This window comes from Taudactylus pleione, unplaced genomic scaffold (genome assembly GCF_031769625.1).
Source record: "Taudactylus pleione unplaced genomic scaffold, aTauple2 ptg000092l, whole genome shotgun sequence".
NCBI classification, from domain to species: domain Eukaryota; kingdom Metazoa; phylum Chordata; class Amphibia; order Anura; family Myobatrachidae; genus Taudactylus; species Taudactylus pleione.
This window is the reverse complement of record NW_028284494.1, coordinates 17,892,502-17,903,616: the sequence shown is the minus strand read 5'-3', so window position 1 is coordinate 17,903,616 and position 11,115 is coordinate 17,892,502. Positions and strand designations below refer to the sequence as shown.

Genomic DNA, 11,115 nt, shown 5'->3' with positions numbered 1-11,115 from the left:
AGAAAGAGATTTAACGAAGGTAAGTTCTTATCATAACTCTCATTTTTTAACACTTTATATCACTCTGTTTGTTTTTGTTTTTGCTTGACTAACCTATTGCTTGGCTAAGGATATTTGCTTCCCTATAAGGATTTATGAGTAATAGCCTGTTTACTGATCATAGAAGTGTCCTTTAAGCTACTCGGAGGATACAGTATATTGGATTGGATACAATAATAAACACTGTAACTAGATCTTACAATCATAATTGTTACTGTTAATGAAGCAAAAGCAAACAGACCAAAGCTACATACACACGTAAAGATTTTCTGTCCAACCATCCAACTAGTTGATTGGCTGGAATGAAAATCTGGTAACGTATGGGAGCAAATGACAATCAGCAATTTGCTCCCAAACACCGGAAAATGGACAAAAACTGTTGTTTGAACGAATTGTTTAGCTCAAACATTTAACAAACTTGTCTAACGACCATTTTCATGTTTTCTGGCATTTAGGAGCAAATTGCTGATCATCAGTTACTCCCATACATTACCAGATTTTCATTCCAACCAATCAACTAGTTGGATGGTTGGACAGAAAATCTTTACGTGTGTGTGTGCAGCTTAACATCCTTTATTCAAGCTACAGAATATATCTGCTGCTTCAAATTAACAATAATTGTTGCTTTTGATGTGGTTTTTAACCCTCTGTTGATGTGCATACCATATGTACATTAAAGATATTTGAATGGAATCTAATGTCTGGAGAGCAACATAGACTCTAGTAGTCATTAATAGTCTGTCAGCTAACGAGGTGTCTTTTTTAGCAGTGTTTTTATATCTATATTTGTAATTGTATTTTTTTGTTTTATTTGCTATTTTTATTCAATTATTCTATCTGATTAGTACATCATTTTTTTGGTATATTGCCAAAAAATGTTTTTTTATTTCTGGCTCAAATTATCTGTCCATGCGAGAGATTGTTCAATATTTTTAAAAGATTTCTGCACGGTGGAGATTTGGTGTCGAATGGCAGGATCATGTCTTCCTTTGGAATTTCTTCCAGATCGTAATAGAGTGAGTCTTGAGCTGCATGTTCCTGCTCCTGCTCCACCTCGTAGACCTGCTGTTCCCTTTGCTTCCCCTTCTCATGGTGTGGCTGAACTGCGAAAAGCAAAAATAAGGTATTAGCACAGAAATGTACAGTACATTATCCACTTAATATAGCAAAAAGGTGAAAGCCTGTGCGCAGGGCTGTGAATAGGGTGGAGCGACATGTGCCATGGCATAAGGCACTGCAGGGCAGGGGGTTCTGTTCAGCTCTGTCTGTCAACTTTCTGTTTATAACCATTCTCACTTCTAGCTTCCTCTTCTTTGATGCCTGGCAGCTCCTGGCCGCCCCTATCTCCTCCCTGTCCAACTCCCCCTCTATCTGGCCTCCTCCCCTCTAGTCATGTCTTCCTTTAATGCACACATTGAAAATACTTAGGGGTAAATTTACTAAAGTGAGAGTTTTTAAGAAGAGATGTTGCCCATAGCAACCAATCAGATTCTACTTAATATTTAACTAGCACCTTCTAGAAGATAATAGCTAGAATCTGATTGGTTGCTATAGGCAACATCTCTTCTAAAACTCACTTCCAAAAACTCTCACTTTAGTAAATTTACCCCTTATCGTTTTATCATATGCAACAGGTTTTGAAACTATAAAAATAAATGGATCCATATTAAATATAGCAAAAGTTGGTTTTATTCTACATGCAAACAATATACATGTAGGTACAGTACTATACTTATACAATATAGTGTTGATATGGCTAGTTTGTTAGAAATTTAGTGCATCGACAACAGCATGCATTATATATTATATCATGAGACTTTTAATGAATACAGTCAATGTTACATTAAAAATCACTATTAGCACAAAACTATTATGTTGTCATTACTGTACCTGCTGCCTGCACCATATCAGGCTCCTCCTCTTCCTTCCCATTGTCCTGGGTGGGGACCTCTTCCTGGGAAGGCTCTTCCTCCAGGGCAGGCTCTTCCTCCTGGGCAGGCTCTTCCTCCTGGGCAGGCTCTTCCTCCTGGGCAGGATCTTTCTCCAGGGCAGCCACCTCCTCCTGGGCAGACACATGTACTTGGGCTGTGTTAGCATATAAGAAATGGAAAATATTTTTAGATTAAAATTATTTATCATATGATATCTTCACAAATCTGTTGAACTACAGTTTAGTATATTCTCATTACAGTAACTACAGTATACTGAGTGACTCTCTCTTTTGCACCAGTGTTGCCAAATTAGAAGATTGATAATATGAATATAAATTGTTGACACAATATGACACATTTACTGTACCCACTAGACCATTTATGTGATATTATGTTTATTGTATAGTAGTATGTCATAACAACATTCATATACAATAGGGCTTTTATGGCCTATAATCAATGTCAACATATAAAACTATGCACTACTCCCTATGGGAGCACAATGGTAGTGTGAAATCACTTCCAGTGACTCTTATAGGAATGAATAGGACTGCTCTGATTTCTCAAAGCGCAGCAGATCCTATGCTCTGACCAATCAGAGAGCTGCGATTCATTCCTTTTGCAGTAACCACGAGTGACCAAAATTGAGGTATTCTTGGCCCTTTGTTTTAGCATGTTTGTAGTGCACCAACAGGAACAACAATAAAAAATAATTTATTAGTAAAAGACGCACAAACACATCTCTCCTAACCACATAATTCCAGAAGGTGTCTTGCAATACAGCACATCCAAAGGTCGAAAACTATTGACATTCAAATGATAGAGAGAGGCGAATATATGCCCTGCGTACAGTGGTGGATTTTGCCTAGGTGCTGCGAGGCTGCAGCCCCCTCCCCCCCCTGGGACAGCCAGTCCGGGCTGCTATCAGCAGAGAGTGGTTTCCAGGAGGAAGCCGCTACTCTGTCTTTCCGTCAGCCGTGACCGGCTCCTAGGTGCTGCAGACGATGCAGCCCTTTGGATGCCAGTGGCATGCGCGGCTCCTTACCGCTAGTGCGCATGCGTCGGTCCCGGCAACCTGACAGATCGATTGCGTAGGTGACCGAGATGAGTAATTGCACCCTCCCTCCCATTTTCAGTGGCTGCAGCCCACTTTATCCAAGAGGGTAGGAGCCGCCGCTGCCTGCGAATATACGGTACTATGAATATTACATCATGGCGATGGAGTTTGGCTATTAAGTTCCTGTTGTCCAACTCTTCATTTACATATTGCTAGGAGCCAATGATTTTCTGATGTATGGGGAGAATAACTTTGTGAGGGCAGCACTTCTCAGTTGTAGATTACCTTTTCTGATTGGTTGATCACACCACATTTTTCATTGGCTAAATTTCATAGCTCTTAATTTCTGTAAAATACTTGTAAAAACTCTTCTGCCAACTGAAAGGCTCTTATTACTTTTGCAAAACATACACATGGGCAATCCAGTCCAGCAGCAGCGTCATCTGCCGTGAGCTCCTGTATTACTTTTGCAAAAATTACTCTACTGGTTTGCAACCGTGGAGCAGGATGGTTTATTTAATGAAGCACACGTCCCACGCCACTGCAGGGAATGTATATTGTACTAACAGCAAAGATAACTAAGGACATATCTATATCATGCCGTTATCTAGTTAATGTTACCTGGGTTGATGACAACAATTGATTCCAGGCTGAGATCTGCTTTTTTTTTTTGAAGTATGCTTCATGCTAAAAGTAAAAAAAAGACTTCTCAGTTACATCACATAGAAAGAAAGTGAGGGTTATAAAGTGCAATGAATAGAGGCACATTATATCATAGAGCAGCATATTGTATTACAGTACATCACAGTAACAAAGACATGATTATAACACAGGCAGCACATTGTCTGGGTCTCTTAGTACAGGCTGGTCCAATAGTTGCTGCATTTCATTCTCGATCTCAAGGGCGCTGAGAGTGGGGGAGCTGATAATAATTACCTGGGCTTGTCGGAGGAGTCCGGTGTGGGTCTGGGTCAACCGCCACTTCTCAATCCCTCTTACCTGTCAGCAGCCCAGCACATGCTACTGTGTGCTGGGTTACAGTGGGACCAAGGAGACTGTTGCCACTGAGCAGCGCCAGCAGCAGCTTTCTCCTCTCCTCTGCCTGTGCGGGGATGGGGGAAGCAATTACACTGATCGTGTCCCCTCTGGAACCCAGAAGTTCCTTTATCCAAGGACATTGCAAAGGACAGGTTTTATAGGGAGAGCTCTCCTTTGTGATTTAATTTGCATTTCTAGGTAGATAACGCAGTAATCAACTGCGGTCTGTACCCTGATAAGAAGACAGGATGTGCCGCATTGTTGATGCGATGCTTAGTACATCCTGCCTATATTATGGTTGAATAGTAGTAATGGTTAGTCAGAGCCGGCCCTAGGCAATTTGGTACCCTTGGCAAAATTTTGACTGGTGCCCACTAGCAGATAATCCCACCAGCAATCTAATGGAGCGTGCACACGGTCAGATTTGTCAGATTTGTCAGATGAACGACTGAACGATTTGAACGATTTGAACGATTTTACCAAAGTTTTGAACGATTTGAACGATTGAACGATTTTTGACTGCATTAAAATGAATGGAATCGTCCAAGTCTGACGGCAAACCCATCAGATGTCAGATATCGTTATCTGACAAACGGGAACGCGCATCGTTGATCGTCCATCGTTCAGGCATGTCAGATATGAACGATTTTCCTTCAGATATGAACGACTGAACGATTTTTAAATCGTTATCGTTCACATCTGAAGGAAAAATCTGATCGTGTGTATGCACCATAAGTGTTTATATGCGGTTGTAGTTATATTGCCGGCAGATGGAATGCCAGCCGTCCAAATACCGATCCCAGAATCTCGAACGTCCAGACCTGGGTAAGTATTTTAGTTTTCCCAGAATGGTGGGGTTAGATTTAGGCACTTCCAGAGGGAGATTAGAGATAGGCACCCCCTGAAGAGGATTAGGGTTAGGCTACGGGGAGGGAGGGTTAGGGTTAGTCACCACTGGGGAGAGTTTAGGGCAGGTCCGGTTCTAGGGGTGTTCGACCAGTGCGGTCGACCATAGAGGGTGCACCCCTCCCCAACATCATGATTTCAGCGGGACAGTGCTGTTCCACCAGTGGGATGAAGTGGCTTGTGGGTGGTCAAACCAGGAGGTTGGGGACACCCACCGCTGCAGCTGTGCAGCGGTGCCAGAGCCTGGAGTCCGAATGGATGCTGTGCGCATGTGCGCGGCATCCATTCAGTGGCTGGGGAAAGCCCAGCTAGTGAGGCTTCCCCCTCCGCCTGACGTTGTTTGGAGGCATGCCATGTGGGCACGCCTCCAAATAACATCACATAGGGGGCGTGGCCTATGGTAATTTTCCGTCACCCTATTAAGAGCCGGCACAGGATGCCTAGACCCCTGGAGCCAGCCCTGGTTTAGCGTTAGGCACCCCCTGGGAGGGTTAGTTTGGTTTAGAGTGCAGGAAGTGGGGGGTTAGGCACCACCGGAGGAGGTCAGGGTTAGGACATCACTAAGGGAGGGTTAGGGGGGGGAGAGGGGGAGGGTTAGGGTACTTATCTCCCCTGTTGGGATATTCAGTGATCGAGCATCCGTCTATTCAGCCGCTGGCATATCATACTGATCCCATATATATATATATGTATTTTTATAGGATGTATATGTATGTATGTTTACAATATATATATATATGTGTGTGTGTTTGCAAATGTATGTGTGTATATATATATATTAATTAGTAAAAAAAATAAAAGCTGCCTGTCTTACTTTCCACGGCCACGTTCCTCTCTTCAGAGAACAAATGGCAGCCGCATCAACCTCCATGCTTAGGGGCTAGACTGTGACTGTGCCCTCCCTTCCTCCTGCCCCCTTCTTCCTGCTGCCTGCCAGTCACTGAGCCGCAGGCTGCAGCTTCACAAGCCATTGGACAGCTGAGCCATCGCTCAGCTGCCCAGCACCTCTCTGTGGCACCAGCGGTTGTGATGTCTGTCACTGCTGTCAGGCAGGTGCGCGACGTGTGCGCAGCACTGTTGAACGGATCACTATAGAGATCTGATCTCTGGCGGGGGGGTCTTAGAAAGGGGGGCCTGGGGGTACTTACCCTCAGTGCTCCCCCTTAATCCAGCTCTGGGCGGCAGCATATTGGAGGGGTGGGGGGGCATCAGCAGAGCCCTGGATTAACCCTAGGCATTCCAGTCGCCCTAGGCATGTGCTTAGAATGCCTGTGGCCGGCTCTGTGGTTAGTAATGAGGGAGGCACAGAGTCCACAGAAGAGCAGAGTGAATAAATTCAACACCTGGTCAGATTCTATTTATTTTCTCCCTGCAGGGAGATACAGGGGTCACACTAAAGATACAGGGACAGGGGTGGTAACACTGAAGATACAAGGACAGGGGCGGTAACACTGAAGATACAGGGACAGGGATGGTAACACTAAAGATACAGGGACAGGGACGGTAACACTAAAGATACAGGGACAGGGACGGTAACACTGAAGATACAGGGACAGGGACGGTAACACTAAAGATACAGGAACAGGGGCGGTAACACTGAAGATACAGGGACAGGGGTGGAAACACTGAAGATACAGGGACAGGGGTGGAAACACTAAAGATACAGGGACAGGGGTGGTAATACTGAAGATACAGGGACAGGGGTGGAAACACTGAAGATACAGGGACAGGGGTGGAAACACTGAAGATACAGGAACAGGGTGGTAACACTGAAGATACAGGGACAGGGTGGTAACACTGAAGATACAGGGACAGGGTGGTAACACTGAAGATACAGGGACAGGGGAGGTAACACTGAAGATACAGGGACAGGGGTGGTAACACTGAAGATACAGGGACAGGGGAGGTAACACTGAAGATACAGGGACAGGGGAGGTAACACTGAAGATACTGGGACAGGGGCGGTAACACTGAAGATACAGGGACAGGGGCGGTAACACTGAAGATACAGTGACGGGCGGAAACACTGAAGATACAGGGACAGGGGCGGAAACTCTGAAGATACAAGGACAGGGGTGGTAACACTGAAGATACGGGGACAGGGGTGGAAACACTGAAGATACGGGGACAGGGGTGGTAACACTGAATATACGGGGACAGGGTGGTAACGCTGAAGATACGGGTACAGGGGTGGTAACGCTGAAGATACGGGGACAGGGGTGGTAACGCTGAAGATACGGGGACAGGGGTGGTAACGCTGAAGATACGGGGACAGGGGTGGTAACGCTGAAGATACGGGGACAGGGGTGGTAACGCTGAAGATACGGGGACAGGGGCGGTAACGCTGAAGATGCAGGGACAGGGGCGGTAACGCTGAAGATGCAGGGACAGGGGCGGTAACTCTGAAGATACAGGGACAGGGGCGGTAACGCTGAAGATACAGGGACAGGGGTGGTAACGCTGAAGATGCAGGTACAGGGGCGGTAACACTGAAGATACAGGGACAGGGGCGGACAGGGACAGGGGTGGTAACACTGAAGATACGGGGACAGGGGTGGTAACGCTAAAGATACGGGGACAGGGGTGGTAACGCTGAAGACACGGGGACAGGGGTGGTAACACTGAAGATACTGGGACAGGGGTGGTAACACTGAAGATACTGGGACAGGGGTGGTAACACTGAAGATGCAGAGACAGGGGTGGTAACACTGAAGATACAGGTGGCTCTATTTATTATCACTATTTTTACTAAAATAAAGTATAAAGGGTGTTTTCACACCCTTTTCACATTATTTTAGTATCACCTAAAGGGCAATTGGAGTAGAATTCATAAAATTTTACTCCAAGCCCTAATTATCAAATATTTTGGTAATCAGATCGCAATTCCCATAATTATAATGGGAAATGCGATCTATCTGGTAGTTACTAAAAATAAATTGTGAAAAAAATACCGGGGGAAGCCCTGTGATAATACCGCCATATGGAGGTGGCGTTATCCAGGGTCTACGCTCTAACAGACAGAGCAGAGCCCAGAGCCGGCCCCAGTGATTATCTGTGTGGTCCACTCGCTGATCACTGCTAAAAGAAAATTAAAAATGGGGGGCGTGGCCTGGCTGTTGAGGAGAGCGGACCTGCTCTGCTTCAGCTCCCGCAGATGTGCTGTAATTAAGGGGGTTATTGGGGCCCCTCCCTACCTCCCATGCTGCATAACACTCCCTGGTGTGACCCCGGTTGGCTGGCCCTCTTTCGTTGGCCCGAATGTAAATCAATCTTCTTTTTTGCTACTCTTGACTCAAAAGTTTCTTATTATCGTAAGGGGGAGGTCATTTTAGCAGGGGATTTTAATACAGTTCTTCATCAAAAATATGACAGAACTTCTGGGTTTAACACCCCTTACCTCCTTCATTGACTTATATTGGAGAGCGTAATTCTAAAGCCCTACTATCTCTATTTAAAAACCACTTATTGTTTGACACCTGGCGGGTGCAGGACCCTCTTGCTAAAGATTATATGTTTTTTTCCCAAGTGCATAAGATATATACCAGAATTGATATGATATTTGTTGGTCAGGCCGTGACTCCTCATATTAAGGGGGTTAATATACACTCCATCACATGGTCCGACCACGCCCCAGTCTCCTCTACTTTGTCTTGTCTTTCCCCTATTTCTTTACCTCCCTCTTGGTGCCTAAATGATTCTCTTCTACAAAATACTGATGTTTTGGTACAGATTTCCCAATTACTCAAAGATTATTTTTCCATAAATCAGACCCCTTAAATCAAAGATATGACTTTGTGGGAAGCCCACAAAGCAGTTCTTCGTAGACATGTTATTCAAATAGCTTCTAGAATTAAATGACAATGTACCCTAGCCATTTTAGATTTAACTACACAGCTACACCAACTAGAATTAAAACATAAATCTACTCTTATGCAGTCCGACCTAGATCAGCTCATTAAAATTCTAGAACTTAATGTATTATTGTCTCATAAGACAGAATTCTGCCTCTGTCGTTCAAATCAGAGGTATTATGAAAAGGGGGATAAAGCCGATAAGCTACTAGCTCGTAAACTGCAAGCAAAAGTCTCATCTAAAAATATTTTGTCTATTAAAACTAGAGTGGGTGATCCAACACATGACCCCAGGAGGATAGTGAAGGAATTTGAAAGCTTCTATCAAAATTTGTATAACTCCAACCACAACTCAGTTCCATATCCCTCTTTAGATAAAGACAGTGATTCTTTTCAAGCAAAGTGTCATATCCCTAAATTAAGTAGTTCTAAGGTTGCACAATTAAGCTCAGATATCTCTTTAGAAGAGTTCGAAGAGACGTTAAAATCTCAAAAATCTGGTAAAGCCCCTGGTCCAGACTGCTTCTCCCTACTGTACTATAAGAAATGTAAATCTATTTTATTACCCCATTTGTGCAGACTTTTCAATGGGTTTCTTAAAGGTGAAACTCTATCTTCTCGTATTTTGGAGGCTAGAATTGTTATACACAAACCTGGGAAGGATCCTAATGTCTGCTCAAATTATAGGCCTATAACCCTTCTCAATAATGATATTAAGTTGTTCTCCAAAATTTTGGCGACGAGACTTGGTGAGTTACTTCCACAGCTTGTCCACCCTGATTAGGTGGGTCGAAAAGCCTGGGATAACACAAGGAGAACAGTTGATCTTATCCACATCATAAATAAAAGAAATATGTCTTCTCTGCTTCTTTCACTAGATGCTTAGAAGGCATTTGATAAAATCTTATGGCCTTTAATGTTTGCTACTCTTTGGAGTTTTGGTCTGGGAGGGAATCTTCTGAGAGGTGTAAGGATTTTGTATTCCAACCCGACGGCGAGGTTTCGAGTGAATGGAAGGGACTCTGATCTCTTTGGAATTAGTAATGGCACCAGGCAGGGCTGTCCCCTTTCCCCTTTAATCTTTGCCTTAACTATAGAACCTCTTGCTTGTTTAATACGGTCTTCCCCTGATATTAAAGGGATTCAAGTTGGTGAAAGGGAATATAAAATGTCACTCTTTGCGGATGACGTATTACTTACACTTTCTTCCCCTCACATCTCTGTCCCTATCCTTTTTCAAACTTTATCTTCTTATTCTACCATTGCTGGATACCGAATTAATTATTCTAAATCGGAGGCCCTCCCATTACATGTATCCCCAGACACCCGCAAACTATTAGAACACAATTTTCAATTTGCTTGGTGTTCAAAAAAGCTAAAATACCTTGGGATCTATATCACTAGTTCATATAGTTCTCTATATAAGGAAAATTTCCCTTCTCTTTATGCTAATGTGGAATCAGATTTTAAAACTTGGAGGGGCCAGATAATATCTTGGTTTGGCAGGACTATACCAATAAGAATTCCCAGTGAGGTTTTGAGTCGGGTGCAAGGGGCAATAATTTAATTTATCTGGGTAGGTAAGAGAGAAAATTCACCTAGAGAGAAATTCTCTACTCTTATTAGGAGTCCCATAGAAGGTGGGCGTGGTCTTCCTGATGTGCAAAACTATTATTTCACTACTCATTTAGGCCAAATACTCACCTGGTTTACACCTACAAGCAATTTACCGTGGGTACTACAAATTGAAACTGCTGAATCCTCATTGTATTCTCTGTCCTCCATTCCCACTCCCTCTATTCCTAAACGGAGTGCATTGGAGCTTGGTCCGACTACTAAACTAACCTGTTCGATATTGCTTTTATGCACTAGGCGATTTAAACCTTTCATCCTATCCATCCCACCTGACTCCCATTTGGGAGCAGGAAGCTCTCTGGGGTTTGTGATGGACGAGAACCTACCACAAGGGTATCGACACAAGCCCCGATGGTCGTGACCATCACCTGGCCGCTCGAAAAAGCTGTGGGTGGTCACCCACAGCTTAGCGAGCGGCCAAGAGGTCGCAACAGCAAAAAAAAAAAAGATGCCCTGATTCAGAGCGAGCGCTCTACAAGAGCGTCGGGCTCTGAATCAGGCCCTAGGAATGAACCTGTCAGCATCAGTCTACTGCACCTAATACTAAATCTGCCCCTGGAAAATCCTGGAGACATATACACCACGGTGAGGACTCTGCTTCCCAGTCAGCGCGTGTATCCACGCGCGCTGACAGACATAGCGGAGCGAGGGACCGGAA

At 44.2% G+C, this 11,115-nt stretch overlaps 1 long non-coding RNA gene across 1 annotated transcript in view; it reads right to left on the bottom strand.

Moving 5' to 3' along the window:
• Nucleotides 1-896: 896 nt before the first annotated feature.
• LOC148527199 (uncharacterized) overlaps nucleotides 897-11,115 on the bottom strand; it is a 40,319-nt gene continuing 30,100 nt past the window's right edge. The window contains exons 4-6 of the long non-coding RNA XR_015878064.1: nucleotides 3,649-3,714; nucleotides 1,930-2,124; nucleotides 897-1,142 (exon numbers count right to left, since the gene is read on the bottom strand). This is a non-coding gene — a long non-coding RNA (uncharacterized LOC148527199). The remainder of the gene's footprint in view (nucleotides 1,143-1,929; nucleotides 2,125-3,648; nucleotides 3,715-11,115) is intronic.